General features: G+C 42.2%; 1 protein-coding gene across 1 annotated transcript in view; it reads right to left on the reverse strand.

Moving 5' to 3' along the window:
• LOC115372568 (gamma-aminobutyric acid receptor subunit pi) overlaps nt 1-15,881 on the reverse strand; it is a 34,186-nt gene extending 18,305 nt beyond the window's left edge. Inside the window, exon 1 of the mRNA XM_030070576.1 lies at nt 15,859-15,881. The gene's annotated coding sequence lies outside the window, so the exon portion shown is untranslated. The remainder of the gene's footprint in view (nt 1-15,858) is intronic.
• Nucleotides 15,882-16,955: the final 1,074 nt, after the last annotated feature.

Raw genomic sequence — 16,955 nt, forward strand, 5'->3', positions numbered from 1 at the left:
TAGATGTAGATCTATGTATATAGACATGTGATTAAATGTTCAGTAACAGAAAATATAGAAATAGAAGGAGAAAAATTATCCGCACACTGGACTACAGCTCCTAACACTTTATTTGACTAACTATGCAACGTTTCAAACCAACGGGCTCTTCCTCAGGCAAATGAATGATTGAATGATAAATGAGCCTGACGTGCCTAACAAAGACCCTATTGGGTTGAAACATCGCATAGGAAGTCAAATAAAGCCTTGGGAGCTTTCCTCCTTCTATTTCCAGTAACAGAAAATATCCAACTAGTGCAGCAAGTTTCTCACATTTTCCCACCGACACCAGTAAGTGCAAACACCATCACTGCACCAGCTGAACGTCCTGGCTTGCATACCAGTCTGCTTCGCCTGCTCTGCGGTTTCACCACCTGCATAATATCCACAACACATTGCTGGCCACACTGATTTCGGAGGTGATCTCTGGCAGGTGCAGTTCAGAAACACCACCGTGCGGAGAGCTTTGCACCAGAAATGAGGACAAAAAACAGACAAGGACCTCACGGATTACTGTTAGCAGTTTGCCGCAGACATGAGCAACAGATTTACGTGACAGTCCGTTGATTTCTGAGGGCCTGATCTGCTGTGGCACTTGTTGCGGCGACTCCATTATCGGCACAGACACATGACACTGTGGATCTGAACAACACCTCCTAATGTGCTAACTGGCCCTCTCACTGGCTTTGCACGAGCAGTCACAAAGGATTACTCCTTATAGCTTCCGGTCTTGGTGGGGAAGTGTGAGTGCCAGCAGGACGCATTTACAGGTGTGGCCCTTCTCCTCTTGATCAGAATATCTGATAATCCCCGTAATAACTCCAGCAGTTTGCCTATGTGAGTTTCCGTCTCTTCTGTCTCTTATTTATTTCACCTCTGAGCCTCTCTTTCTCGCTCCTGGAGAGGATTAACAACCAGTTAAGTGTTCCTTCGCTAAACTAAATAACCCACATTGTTCCACTCCACTTTCCCTTTTGCACACATGGTCACACTGCTGCTAAAAACAAACTGCACATCTACAGGAAGCATGAAAACTCGCTCCAGAAAGCAATGCGTACGTTCATCTGGCTAGCTGGTGCGGCGCAGCAGGCAGTGACCTGTAACGCACTGGGGGTGCACACTGTGGCCTACATGCTTGATGGGTGATGTGTGGGCGGAGGAATAGGGTGAGGCAGAGTAATACAGGGGTGACAGGGTGGCCTGGAAAGACGAGTCAAACCCTGTGGGGGAATTCGCCTTTTCAGATTCTTTTCCATGACATAGCCTTCCTCCGGACCTCCTGACCCTGCCCCCTCACCATCCTTCCTCCCCCACCTCTGATGCACACAAGACATCAGTCCACGCAGCTCTTGCACATTTCAAAACAGATTAATTCAGTCCAACATAACCCCTGCAGAGACGAGGAGCTGAGTAACGCTCTCTGTGGACCCTTTCTCCCTCTTCTTCGCCTGCTCTTTCTCCCGCTCAGCAGTACTCAACTCAAAACCAGTTCTTCTCACTCTTCCGCCATCGATTTGTGTCATTCCTTATTCCCTAACTCCCTCAGCTGGCTTTCTCTGTGCTACAGCGAAATCCCTGCACCCACTGGCATGCCATAACACTTCAGCTGCACAAGGCGGAGGAATGCAACACGTGTGTTCTGTGCACACACACAGGGAGCAATTTGATTGAATGCCTATTCCCAATTCCAGAGCATGTTCAAAAAGCTGGGCGTAATGGGATTTGATGAAACAGGGACACCGTTTCATCGCAGAGATTATGTTTTCCTGTAACACATGCCCAAAGACTGGAAGGCTCACTGGCTCCACAACACCATTTTCTAAGAAAAAGAGCCTCCAGATTTGAGATGCTGTCATTCATTTGCATAAACATTCATTTCATACTTACTTCTCCCCTTTTCTTCCTTTTCTACACCATCGATCAAATAATATTTATCTGGGTTTCCGCTTGGGATACAAAATTGTGTAATTTGCTTTGGAGGGTTGCATGACATTAGGTGACCTCTTCAGAGGATTTGTTGGTATCATATCTGACATGGCTGTAGGAAAATTCCTCACTCAAAAGCTCCATGTGAGATAAAGTGAGTCCACAATTGATCTACAAGGTCAATGAATCAGGCGCATTCAAGTCACTCCGATGGCTGCTAATGACATTTGTATCTTAATTCAGAGCCGGATCAAATGGAAAACCCTTAGACAATGGTTAATTCTCTCTCCACACAAGGCTGGAACAGGATTAACCGTTTCACTGCACAGAGGTCTGAATATAGAATGCCCTCACGATTTCCTCGGTTGGCCTGGGGCTAAGTCAGAGGAGGCATCCTTCATCTAGTGACAGGCGTCTGGGGAGAACAGGTAAAACATATGGCATTAGCTCCATCCTCAAGGTGCGCTGTGCAATGTTAGCCTCATACTGGATTCTTCGCCTGTCAGGTTGCATTAAATGTCTTCTTTTCTTCTTTTTGCAGAGAATATTCATTTTTGCTGCTGTGAAATAGGATTTGAGAAAAGTTGCTGCCGCTCTTATACACAGAGATTATTCTCTCGCTCATCGGGGACTTTCGAGGCGTCCTCAGGCCCTCAGCCACTCCAAGCTCTGAGATGCAAAGGCAGGCAACGAGGCACCACGAAAAAAGTCCTCCTGAGTTTGTGTCTGAGGCTTTGTGGATAAAAGAAGCTGTTTCTCCCTTTCATGCTATCCCAGGCAGCTCCCTAAGCCCCTCCACATAGGAGAGTAGAAGAACTCCCTCCTGCCAAATGCATAACATTTACTCTCTTCACGAGCCTACCGACGTCTGAATCTCATAAACCTCCTTTATCTGCATGGGAGATCTCGCTCAAAATTATACTCCGAATGTGTGACACTGTGCTGCAGACAAATGAGCAGTGCATGTCACAGCAACACTTTGATATGTCTATGGCTACTTCAGGCTTCTTTCTGGCGTTAAATTGGGAAAAAAATGAGAAACTACAGATATCTTGAGAAGTTAATACCCAGAGAGCCACCCAGCGAACTATCAACTGGTTTTTAATTGGCCACTGAAATGCAAAAGTTCCTTACATTCTGCCTGGTTAAGCCTGCTCAACATCCTCTGCTGAAAAATGCTGCAATGTGTTTTTTTATTTTATTTTATTATTATTTTTTTTATTCTAACATACCGTTTCAAATTTATTTCAGGTGCACTAATAGGAGACACAGCCCTGGAAGCGTGGTCCCTTGCTGGCGTAGGGGACAGAGTGAGCTTGATCAATGAAACGTTCCACTCTATTATCCCCAGACAATTAAACTGAAGTCCTGCTAACTTGGCTGGATCAAATTGTTGAGCGCTCTATAGCTCAGCATTCAATCAATTACAAGCACCGGCACGATCAGACACGAAGCAGCATCCCGGGTCAACAGCCAGCTGAAGTCATTCGCTCAAATTTCGCAGAGCGTTCATATATGTTGCATTACTTGTCTTGCCGGCACGTCTTCTGCAAGCGCTGGCCGCTTCCGATCGCCATTTGTCACTTGTGGAGCATGCTGGCGGCATGTTGACAAAACCCATTTACCGCTGCTGCATTTGCCATTACAGCAAAGTTGTGCAAGTTTGAAAAAAATCCATACGCTATAATGGGTAATGCTCCCGATAACAGATCAATGAATTCTTTGCACAGTATACCACTGTACTGGTACAATGCCTCCTGACAAATGGGAGACACGTGATCATCGAAACAATAAAGTGAGTCCACAGAGACATGTCAACTAAAATAACATGAAATAATTCTTCTTACACTCCGAACAACAGAGTGATTAAAAGTGCAGCCTCTGGGGAGCAGTGATGGCCTGTTTTCTGCCTGGTGAGTATAGATTCAGTGCTTTTTTCACCTTTCTCTGAGCCGTGATCGCAAGATACCGGTCTTACAGTCAGCCATGAGGAATTGATTGTATGTGTGTCTCCTTAATGGGCTATACTGGGATGTCTGGGTGCCATGCAGGCGCTCGCTCCTCTCCCTGCTGCTGAACAAAATGATGTCCACTGCTGCAAGATAATACAATTTCCACCGAGTGCAAAAACACTGATGCAAGTTTGGACACCTCTGAATCTTAGAGAAATGCTTTAATTGGTAAGAAACAATCCAGGGCAAGGTAGCCCTCCTGGGATTATACAGTGCAGCTCGAGAGACAAAGCAGCCCCGCCTCATGACATCCACACTGAACTCACCCCTCACCAGCCGGTTGTAAGGATTGAATTTTGGCCCGTTTTAATTAAAGAAAGTGTTAATTTCCCCGGCAGATTATTCTCCATTAATTGGAACTGGACTGGATGGGGTTTTATGGGTAGCCAAGCATTCAGCCGAAGACAAAGAGGATATAGATTTTGAGGAAGAGGTCTGACTCCGGTCAAAGTGACAGGCGATCTCCTCAACAGGCTAAAATAGCTGCTGCCCACAAAGCTAAAGTTGGCTATTCATACCGTGGGCAGAAGTCTGTTGCTTTATAAAAATTAAATGAGCCGAAATGTTTCATACATATGGTGCATTGTTATTATGGCAAGAAAGTCTGCACCAAAATATTCACCAGCTCAGCCATTCAGATACCATGGGCCTATGTCATCAAATTCCAAAAGATCTCCAGCATCACAGTGAGAATTATACAAGCCGCAGCATTGCTGACATGATGTTATCTCAAATGTGTTGCTCAAACAAACAAGCCCCCATGTAGTCTTGCTGGCAGAAGTTTAAAAAAAAAAAAAAAAAAAAAAAAAAAGTTCAATTCAAGCCAATGAAGTTTGGGGATGGAGACGGGCTGAGTGTTTTTTTTTTTTTTTTTTTTTCCCAAAAAATGCTGACGGAAGCAGCTTTTTCTGGTCTCTGACTCCCATGCTGCTTTGGTGCAGTGTTTCTTAAACTGGGGAACATCGAGTGTATATGGCTGAAAAACCATGAGGAAAGTGGAAAGTCTGGATGCATGCTGGACCTTTGGATGCAACAGTGTGAATATGCTGCCACAGAGAAAAAAAGACAATAAAGAGCTTGTCATATTTTGTGAGGTTCATATTGTAGATAGCGCGATTCTAATTACCCCTGAGTCTACGTAACTATTTGAAACATCATTTTTTAAAGCATCGCCAGTCTGAAAACTGTTGAAAATGGACTGAATCCTGAAAATGCAGTGAGCGGGATGTGCATGCTCTTTGTTTTCTTCAGCTAGATTTGGCATAGCATAGCCACTGGCAGTCCGACTTAGTACACCCACCTTGTGCAGTCTAATAAATGTGAATTTAATATTCCCCATGTGTGCTGCATATAAAGCAACAGTTAAAAATATCAGGGAAACTAGACGGCTTTTTAGGTAAGTGGTCGTGTTGATATAGCTATGGAGAAAAAGTGTAGGATGGTGAAGGCATGTTCTGCATTGTTAAAGCCCAACAACATGATGTGCAGCCTAATGGCACCATGACAAACACTCAAGACGCTGTTCCAGCAAAATCACATATAATATATGCCTCCGAGGGAAACCTGTAATCACTGTTTTCCTGTCCATTACTGCAGGCTGCCATTACCGGGGAAAAGTGTTAACTAAAAACAAACCATCCAGAAATATCCACTCAACGGAATAATTAACTGTGATTTCCTCTGCAGTGCTGGATAAAATACGGCAACAGGCGTGTAAAAAGGTGCCTCTACCAAATTATGTCTGGAAATACCTTTTTCTTCTCATCGCTGGCACAGAGTAGTGCAAAGGTATGATAAACACAGAGATATGACACAGTAAACAACAATACTATGCAAAATAACGATGTAATTAGTACTGTCAAGCCAAGAACTGTTGAGAAACTTGTACATGGGCCACACAAAATGAACCAAAAAGTTAAAATATACCCTGTTTAAGCTCCCCCACCCAATCCATGAATTAAGGGCTGTCAAAAGCAAGTAAGGCTGCTTACAACAACATAAGATTTCAGCGGCTGGAAGCAGCCTTGTCACATCCATAGGAAGTTAAATCAAATCCCTAGGCTATTCAAGGGTTAGTGGAGCAACAGAGTTTTTCCAGGTTTTTGCAGTTTCCTGCAACATAAAGGTAGGCATGGAAAAAGAGAATATCTGCAGGGCAAGTATAGTAAAAGTCTAATTATAGTCTAAAAATATGATAGCCTACCATCATGCAGAATTAATATTTAAAGCTCATTTTGTGATGCATAATTTTTTAATATCTTTGTTTCTGATGGACCTGTTACAGAAGTAAAACTATGCACGTTACACGCCACATTAAGTTCACACTGCAGAACAACAAATACAGCTGTGCCTAACGGGTTGGTATCTTGCCAAGGAAACCTGACTCAAATGTTTAAAATAATACTTCACTGGAAGAGTTCTTACAGAAGTGAGAGATTATGCCAGCCCCTCTATAACATTTAATTTGGAGAAATGAACTGGAAAGTGTGGTATTTAGTGTGGTATTTATTATTTTCAGCCATTCAGACTTTGTTGGTTTTCCCTTTGAAGAGCAGCAGCACCATTCACAACCAATTCTTTGTTCCTAAAGGTCAAGAGGATCTGCGGTCTCCAGGTGCCATGGAAGACCACGAGCATGCCAGGAGATTTTCATTCAGCTCGCCAGCTGATTTCTCTAATTAGCACAACTTCAATCAGAGAGGTGGAAACTAATTATTAAAATCAGCAGGTGTAGTGTTTGGTTGGAATGAAAACCTGCACACTCTTGACCCTGCATGGCACAGAATCTGAGACCAGCAGAGCCGACTTTTTCAAGCCACAGCATAAAATAGAGAGCTGAGATCCACATTTGTGACAATATTAGGTATTAAGTCCACAGAATTCCTCAGGGAATGACACGGGAGGAGGTAAAACTGACTAAGAGAGGAATGCGAGGTACATTTCATGGGAAAAAGCAGACAAAAAACAGCTCAGGAGGGTCTTAGCTTAGGAGGGTCCACAAAATCACTCATCTTGTCATTATCTGTTCTGCACCTGAAAATATTACAGTTCAGATTTGTTCTGTTCATGCCCACAAATATTGACTGCTTTGGAGTAACCTTTAACCCGAGGTTTTGCTCAGCTGTAAGAAAGAGAAAAAATCTTTCAAAGCCTCTCAGTTTGAACTTTCTCTGAACCAATAGTAATCCAATTATAGTTTTACTTTAAAGGACTATCCTGGGATCATCAGGAAGTGCAGCCTGTAAAGCTGTGGTATATCAGAGAACAAGCAGACGCGTGACAATCCTATTTGCAAGAGCCTGCTAACTTTGCGAGAGAGTTTTTAATGGACAGGAAGATACAAAAACATGGCTCTGTGATCTTGGGTTTAGAGGGCCAATCCAGTCTAAGCTATCTGCTAACACCCAGCTTAACCCACCATGTGATTCCTTATTATATGTTATCTGAAACTCAGACATTTTTCAGAGGAAAGCCCACATCTTAATGTAAGATCTCTGTTTAGCATTAATTAGCATAGCACTACGCTACCATTCATTATCATCATAATTATAACCTTATCCATGGTTCCAGCTGTGTCGTGCTGGGATTTGAAACAAACCTTGGCAGAAACTCGGACACTCTGCTGCAAATACGGTCAGGACCAGCAAGGTCCTTGTGTGTAACGATTGTCTGCGGATAGTGAATCATTCAACTAGATTCACAAAAACTTCACTCCCAGAAGGAATGGCATGGCTTGCCTCTGCGTGGCAGCTCAGTCGCTTGATTTAAAGGCTGCATAAGAGATGAAGCACTGACCTCTCCGCAGTTCATATGTCTGAGATAAGGGATTCCAACAAGGGGATAAAATGAGATAGTCCTGCAGGGCAACTGTGGCCGCTTTTGATCTTTGTACAATTTATAGGCTTTCATATAATTATATGTACCACAGCCGCTGCCAGAGGATCCTAAGTGGTACTTTCACTCATGGCTTCTTGTTTTCCATTTCACCATTTCTGAATATTATTTCCATTATTTCTCTGTGCCATGAAAGTTCGCTGGGCTTTAACAACAAAACAAGGACAAGGGATGAAAATTACATACATCTAAGCAATAAAATCCAACTTACATAAAGAGGAACTAAACCCCAAAAGAAAATCCTGACCTCTAATGGTGAAAAGAAGTGTGTCTGGTCCATTGGGTGGTGCCATCACCCTGCCATCAAAGACAACACAGCCTCCTTTTCACCAGTAAAGGACAGGCTACGCAGGGATTTGGGTTTACGATTTAGTTCATCTTTAATGAAGACTTCAGCTGCATCATTTGCATTCCCTACAAATGATGCAACCCCCTGCTGGGCCAATCAAACAAATACGGCACTTTGTTTTGATCTGTAATTATAGCACCCCCTCTGGGAAATCAATGGAATAAAATGATAAGACACATAATTAACCCAAACTTGGTCAAAATCTGAACGGTGGTGTCTGAGATGCAGCAGGTGATGGATGGAGCGGTGCATGATATTGAATAAATAAAAGTGTGTGAGACATAAATATTGCATACAGGCTATGATGTGAAAGGCGGCAAAACTAGAAACATATCCATATCATTGTGTATATCCAGTGGTAGCGAGAGAGCGTGTGCACTGATGAAATATGTACGCCTTTATCAACGTATTATGCTCTTTGATAGCACTCTATTTATGGTTTATTTAATAGGTTTTGCCATCAGTCTTGCATAATGACAAAGAAACACACTTTGCCATATTCGATTGTGATGGCAGTTCAGTCCAAGGCCACCAATCGGCAAAAGTGATAAGAACCTAAAAACAAGTACTCTAGTTACTGTATTTGACTAGATTTTAAGAGTAAAGTCACTTTTATTGAATTATTTCACAAGCCTGTGCTTCTCCTTACTCCGAATGTACAAATCAATGGACACTGTTATTTTGAAATAACAATGTCAAAACACAAACTCTCTCAAGATTCAGATGACTTTTAAAGTTATCGAGTTAGAGAACCAAATCATGTGCACAGGAATTCTCCACTGCTAAGTGGGAACATTTGTCACATTTGTCATCTGCAGTCAGGGGTGAAATCAGCCCATCATGCAAATTTAAAATCAATCAATTGTTAAAGAACAGTGTGTTTAATTTATGTTCACAAATCTGGAGGTCTGTCTCCCAGATCGTAAAGGTGGTAAGAGCGCTGATACTGTGAGTGAGTGATTTGTCATAAATTAAAGACCATAGCCAAGCTAGCTCATAGAAAGCCAAGTCAAATATGGATGGCAATAGCAGATGGGGGCCATCATAGCAATTCTTGGACATGTCAGTGGTTCACAGTACTGCACAAAGAGTAAGATTAAACAGTAGCCAGAACTGGGAATGGCAACGTCCCTGCTGATTGAAATATCAACAAGAATTCTCCAGAACCGTGACTATCCACTGAGAAAATTGAAATCACAGAGAAGCCAGCCAAGGGTGGTTATTGTTCCAGATAGGAGACATATAATGAAACTTAATGAACACAAAAAAGTGTTTCTTGGTTTGATTATATTGTACAGTTGGAAGGCTCTTGCTTACGTCCTTTGCTTCGCTTCAGAACCTGATAAATGATGGCTTCCAACTGGGCGTACAAATGCAATTACCAATGTCCAGCATAGCAGACAGGGAAGTGGATTTTGCAAAAATGAAAAGAGGCTCAACTGCTTAGTTATTTAATTCTGAAGAAATGAGCCACCATGTTGCTCAAGGATAAATTAAAACCAGTCTGTAGTCAGAATGTCACCAGGGGACATGTCTCTTAGAAATACAAGTCGATGTACTGGGCCAGCTGGACCAGCAAAATCTAGGATCATTTCATCACCTCAGCGCTACTTCATGCAACACCATGTCAGTCTAATACTATTTAGTGAATTCTGAAGACCGACTCTATCCTAAAACTTCAAATGCAGAATTATCGCTGTCCCAAAAGAGGAAGTTTTGGTTGAACTGCTGACAAAGCAAAGTGCACAATTCGAAGGTAAGTCGAGTTCAACGTGCAACATGTGTTTAGATCAAATTTTGACAACAATCACAAGCGACATCATCATGCAGCCTACAGCATGAACTTATCAAAAGAATCACTCTCCTCTATTAAAACTAATCTCTGGATGAGCCAAAGCAATTGGAGCGGAGTCTCAGTTTCTCTGACAAAGGTCAGCACTGGGGGTTTTCTCTTGTGTTTCATATTTTATATTAGCAATTTAGGCTCTGTCCACTCAGTCTTCAAACTTCACCTTCATGTAAACAACACAGCAGAGTATTACTGCTCTGTGCACCCACTGCACGCCAGGTCACATGTGGCCAATAGTCTGACTTCAGTGCTATCAAAAGGTTCAAACTGAAATCTATTACCTGCATTGGAAAACAGCAGTAACTGCAGCAATTGCACCCCAACCACATCCCGTCCCAGGAGCTACGGCGCCTGTTACTGACTCAAAAAACAAAGTCCTATTTTCACAGCAGAGGAAAGGAAGCCAGCTAATTAGAGCAAAGATCTAACAGAAACGTCTTGTAAGGTAGGACATCCTGATTAAAAATATTGCCATGTTATTGTTGCTTTGTCATTTGCTTTTTTTGAATTGAGAACAAAGCCTTTTTGCCTGCAGCTTGCTCACTCACTCTCTCTCTCTCTCTCTCTCTCTCTCACACACACACACACACACACACACACACACAAACACACGCACCATCCTCCATCACTGAGTCATTGGCATTAATGGATATATCTGCACCCCACAGATGTATTATGGTCATTTTGTGCTACAGGCAAAGGTGGAAAAGTGCTAAAATCCTAAAAAATGGCAAAATGGAAAAGAGGCGGTTACTGTACTAAATTTTTCAGGTATCTGTATCTGCATCTTTACTTTTGCTTCCTACATTTTAACACAAGTATCTGTGCTTTCTACTCCTTACATGACTCATTACTTTAGTTTGAATGCAATTTCAGCCTAAATGGATGGGACAAAAACACATAAAAGACGGTCCCTTGGTGTATCCATCCATGCATATCACTCACGACAGATGGAACGAGACGAAAGAGACAAAAGAGGGAGACTTGAATGCGGAGAAATTCTACAGAGTGTGATGTCTGTGACAGGGAGCTGCAGCGACATGGACGAAAGTGAACCAGCCAACATCGCCAACCGAGCGAATTCAGAGCAGCGACTAGCAGAAAGAGCCAGTTGTTGAAAAAAGGGCTGTAAAAATGTTCTTTGGGTACTACTACTTTTAACTTCTGTACTTTGAGTGCATCCCAGAACCTGTGCTTTACATTTACTTGAGTAAAAGTAGAAGTACAGTCGTTGAAGCAATAGGTACTTTTAACAGCCTTTTTTTTTTTTTTACACAAGTGTCTGTACTTCTACTTGAGAATGTGTGTACATTTTCCACCTCAAGATAGTATTATTAAGTATAGTACTATAGTATTAGTAAAGGTAAAGTCCACTCAAAGTTTTACCAAAGTAAAAGTGTCGTAGTCATGAAAAAAATGCAGCTAAGTTTGAAAAGTAAATGTAGGCCAGACTTTCTCACTGTTACTTTGACTTCCTCACCTTCTCCCTCGCTCATGAGATTCGACACCCGGAATCGACCAATCAGCGCTCAGAGCTGGCCCGCTGAGACCTAATTAACATTGGAGCGAGTTTGGGAGCGAGAGAGGACTTGGACTGCGGTGCACAGACTTTGTTCTGCAGGACGTGAGCAGCAATCACTTCATAGCTGCTGCGGCGTTAATTGCTTCCCAATAGCTGTTGCATGCCTGGGTTTATTGTCTTCAAGTGGAGCTCATCACTATGTGTAATTAATATTTATTTCACATGATAGTCCACTCAGCAGCAGTGTTCATATTATTGCTTTGACACTAACATCATCGTTATGTATTTATAGAGGTGTGTACATTAATTGTGTGATAATATGTTGGTATTTGCCTTAATGTATTGGCATGAACGTTAGCAGACGGCCTAATTAATTAAAGCCGCTGTGTGCCCAATGGAGACCAGTAAGTCAGTCAGAGTGGTTTATACTATTGATGGAAATTACACATTAAGGACAAATTCTACCTCAGCTTTCTGTGCTATAGAAATTAATGTTAAATTTAGCATTTTATTTATGCATGCTCTAATGGATATTCTATGGTTTGTTAGTTCTATTAATAATGCTTTGTTTGTCCACATGCCTATCCTTAGCATATTGTATACATGTGAATTATGGAAAGTATTTCTCATGTTATTAAATAATTATGGATGAGTGTTGATGTGTATTCTCCCATTTATGTTTTCTGTTCCAGAACCACCTCCGACGTTATGGACAGCTCCGCTCTCATTAAATATTTGGATTTGCACTGAGACAGCTGTTTGTCAAGTTCTTATCGGACGCCTTGGTGGTGGGCCAATTATCCAGCCTCTAGTGGCTTTTCACAGTAAAAGTCATCCTTGTGAAGAATGATTCCTTTCAGAGTGTTAAATTATTGATGCATTAACCTGTAGGAAGTATTTTAATGATTTAGGTCTAACTCTTCCTTACTGTTGGGTAGTTTCAGCTCTAGAAATTTAATTTATTTTAATTTTACTTTCTGTATGTAAAAGGTTTATTCTGCAAAGTGGCTACAACCATGAGACAGACGCAATGCAGTAAAAAGTACAAATTTTGCCTTCTGAATGTAGTGCATTGAGAACATAAAGTATCATGAAATGGATGCAGCCTCACTACCTTGAAATCAAGTACATGGTGCAGTCCTCTGCCACAGCCGTAATCCCTTCCCATGTTCTTCTGAAGATGTGTCCTTTTTGGTAACGGCTTTGAGACAGTTCATTCATGTCTGGTCATAAGGTTACACTAATCTCTCATTCACAGTCCAGTGACAGTCAAGGGAAAAAGAAAAAAAAAAAAAAAAAGCTGACATAAAATGTATTGCTACACTGAAGCATGTCATGTCCCTTGATTAAAAGCAAGAAAAGCATGTGCAATGTAAGCCACTAATCTGTAATAAGCTCAGGTGAAATTTCATCTGCGCATACAGGAGTCAGTGCCATGAAGCCCCTGGCTGCCATATATTACAGACAGCGCTGTGTGACAATTCCATTGAGAGAGATTAAATGAGAAAAATAAAGCCTGATTGCTTTGATGCTGCAGCCTGCATCTTGAAGTACAGGTTTGCTGAGCTACTTGCGGAGGAGTGCAGTTACTTTTAACTTATGATATGAATATACTGTAAATTCATTCAACCCTGAGGGTATTTTAATATGCAAAACTGCCCCATTACACAGATGAAGAAAATGTAGCTTTTTGCATGGAATATTTAATATAATATGTTATACACATATTATGAATGTCAAATTTACTTTGGGGTATACTAATTAGGCTAAATTGTTAAGTATAGCAGGCCACATGTATTGTCTTGTCATGATTATTTTATAGTTTGCCTTATAATCTAAGAGCAAAAATGTTTTTTTTAAATCTCTTAAATTCTACTTCTTGAAATACTTACCATGAATATCTTTTTGCTGCATTTACCTTCTGTCGCTTTGGTTTTTCGCTCTTTTTATGGGCATTTTTCTCTTCATCTGTTGTTTCTGACTTGTTTTTCTTTGAGTCTTTTAAGCTCTCTTGCAAAAGAGACTCGAGTCTCAGTGTGATCCTCTTGTTAAAACTAAGGCCAGATAAGTGGATAGATAAATACATTGTGTTTGAATCATGTGCATGGTGCACCTCATTGCTACATTTAGCAAGCGTTCAGTAAATAGTTTATGTGTCAGCTGAAGTCACGACTGGCTGCGTCGGATGAGACTGTTTTTAAGCAACTGCTTGTTTTATAACAAGCTCAGCTGTGATCCTCAGCCTCTCGTCTTGAATCCCTCTCTTTGTTCTTTTGACTGGGAGAAGAAAAACAATGTTCAGATGCTGCCAGGTCTTTCAGAGGGAGCCACAGGAACATGAGACGAGGAAGTTAACTAAAGCTGGACTGACACTCAAACATTTGCCGGTGCTGCGTCTCTTAAAGTACTGAGCCCCCACTGGTCGTATATCTTCAACACGAAGCATGTGTTTCGCCCACAAATCAGAGCTCCCCTCACAAAGAGTTCAAAAAGGTCATTCATGTCCTTGTCGGGCTTCGCCGGTAGATTCATGTGTGACTTTAATCATCATTTAAGGGGCTGCATTGCTGCAACTTGTGACCTATAAAGAGATACTCATTTATTCTTAGGCAATGGTCTTGGCAGTTCCTGGGCTGTCAAGGCTGTAGGTCAAATTCATAAAGATGCCAGGTCACTGATGAGGCAGTGCATGTTCGTGGCAATGGCTCGAGTGCATTTGTATTCTGCTGGCTGAAACCAAGCCCAGCTCTCCTAATCACACGGGTCAGGGTGAAAGCAGGCAAGGCTACATTATGAACTGACCTGCACCTCATACGTACACATGTGGCATACTTACAGAGTTAAGTTTGAACACAGCATAAACCATTTTCTTGAGTTACACAAAATGTCACGGAGGTCACGATGAGAAAACATTTTCCACCAGGGTTGTGAAAATGTCTGGTTTGCTCCTATAGCTTCGCGCCATCGCTTATGTACTTATTTTCTCTGTGCACATTCTCTGCACCCCGGAGGCAATGATGTCGATCTAAGATACTCCCTATAATGAGAAGTGAGATCATTAGATTACTCAGGATTAGTCAACCTACAGTAAATCAGCTAAAAGAGTGAAAATTAACCAGTGCACAGTCTGTTCAGTCGCATGGCATATATGTGGCAATGACTTAGTCTCTGAATATGTGAAGAGCATTGAGGGAAATGTGTAAAAAATTACAAGGAAAGTATGAAGATTTATAGTTAAAATTATATTTTTTACCACAACAGAACCTGTGCTTCCTTTAATTCATTACAGGCTTTTTAGTAAAGGACAGAGATGACCCGTACAATGTTATACTCTTAAGGGCTGTTGACATCTGACACAACATTCAACTTTAATTGCAACAGCGTAGACGGGGGAAATGTCTCACCCCTGATTAACTGTGGCGAATTTGCCTCTTGATGACCTGATGAGATCGGGTTGGATAGCCACAGTGTTGTGGCTGTAGCGCGGCCACAGTTACAGCTGACACACAGAAACACAGCGATGATTGATGCTAAACTGACCCGCTCGGCATTTCTGGCGTGAGGAATCAATCATGGATCTATGAGCTTTCATTTCATGCTCTGTGTGGTTATATGGTCAAAGTCCTCCTATAGCTTTAGAGACTGACGGCCAAAGCAGTTGCAACAAAAGCCGATGCATAAGGTATCACTGAGAACCAACCAAGCCGCTGTAGTATATTAACCACAGCACTGATTGTGCCCAGAACCACCGTGCTATGCAGAGAATATCTTATATCAGGATGCAACGGCACCCAGAGGGACTGGCTTATCGAAAATGTGCAAAGTGCATTCTGTAGTTTGAAAATAAACTGACAAGAAGAGGAGAGGCTTGTCTTCACAGTAACAGACAAAACGTGTACCAAAATATCCCATCATTCTCTCTGCATGACCTCTGCAGGGATTATTACACCTATTGTAAGCAAAGCCTGATGCATGTGCCGCTGCAGACCGCCTTATTGGTGCTGCTCAGCGGTGTCATGGCAGTGACAATGGAATTTCAATGCTTCTGGTCTGATGCACAGGGGAGTTGCTATCGAGTATTGATGGCTTGCAGTGAAACGACACAGCAGAGTATCTCTCTATTTGCCTATTCAGCTCGCCAAGCTTGAGCAAGAGTGTTGTTACAAATTTGAATCTGACATGACTTGATTATGCTGCCTGCCTGTTACGATAGCTTTGTGGCTGCACATCCCAGTGGCTGTATTTCTCCTCGTCTAACCCATCTTACCTGCTAATGAGGAGGATGGTGAACACAGTCCCTCCGGATACAAAGCCAGCCATTGTTGTTTAAGGAGCGGCGGTGCCAGGTGGAGTCTACCTGAAATGGAGAGCACACACACAGGACAGTGAGGTGCCATTCACAGAGACCTTCGGTGGCCCAGCAGTCAGAAAATATGGATTTTGTTCTCTTCGAAAGAAAAAAAAGTGTTTGACACACCTCAGTACACAGATGCAGAATAATATGTGCTGAACCAGTGAAAAGGAGTCCTAAACCTCCCCTTTTTTTTCAGGTGCTGTTTTCAAACTCAAAATCAGCTGGCAGGCATCACAGATGGTCTGCGCCTTCTGTCCTATTTTTCATCTTCAGTCTACAGTTCCACAGATATTTTATGACTGAGCTGATATCCATCTCCCAGGTTAGTGTGGTTTCTCTGTGCCACTTGGTTATTTTCCCTCTGTCACTGACATTACCATGTAGGACAGTTTTGGCTGGGAAGTCTTTTTCTCAATCACCAAACAGCAAGCCACTGACATGCCTTGAGGGTATTCTCTCAACAGCATAATGTCCTCCTCATAATGACTTCTCTCCAACTCCGAGTCGAGCACCAACCTCCAGACTTAGGTGAAAAGCAATAAAAGATATTGCAGTTTCAGCCTCCTTCAGACAGAGTCCTCTCGACTCCTCTATTTCCCTGCACTCTCTGTCTCTCGCTCTTGCTCCCTCTCCGCCTCTTTTAAGATGAAAGCCGACAGAAAACCTTCAGAGACCCGAATGTCTTAACCACTGAGGCCCAACTGCTGTGGACGGCAAGCTGGGGCAAAGGAAATATTTAATGTAATGTTGAAATTTAACTACTGTTGTTGCGGCTTTAACTAGAGTGGAGCGGGCTGGAGAGAAGACCTGTGGATGAAAATCATAACTCTGTGGCTCTATCTGTGGTTCCATAATAAACATTACGGTCAATGTGTGGTTCTGTAGCTCAGCAGGCAACACATGGCACTGCCGCTGCCAGGATTAACGGTTCATTTCCCATTGGAATTAGATTTTCACCCATGCTTAAAATGTATGCACTCATGGTAGTCTGAGCCACTTTGGGCATTTAT

This window comes from Myripristis murdjan, chromosome 15 (genome assembly GCF_902150065.1).
Source record: "Myripristis murdjan chromosome 15, fMyrMur1.1, whole genome shotgun sequence".
In the NCBI taxonomy this organism is placed as follows: domain Eukaryota; kingdom Metazoa; phylum Chordata; class Actinopteri; order Holocentriformes; family Holocentridae; genus Myripristis; species Myripristis murdjan.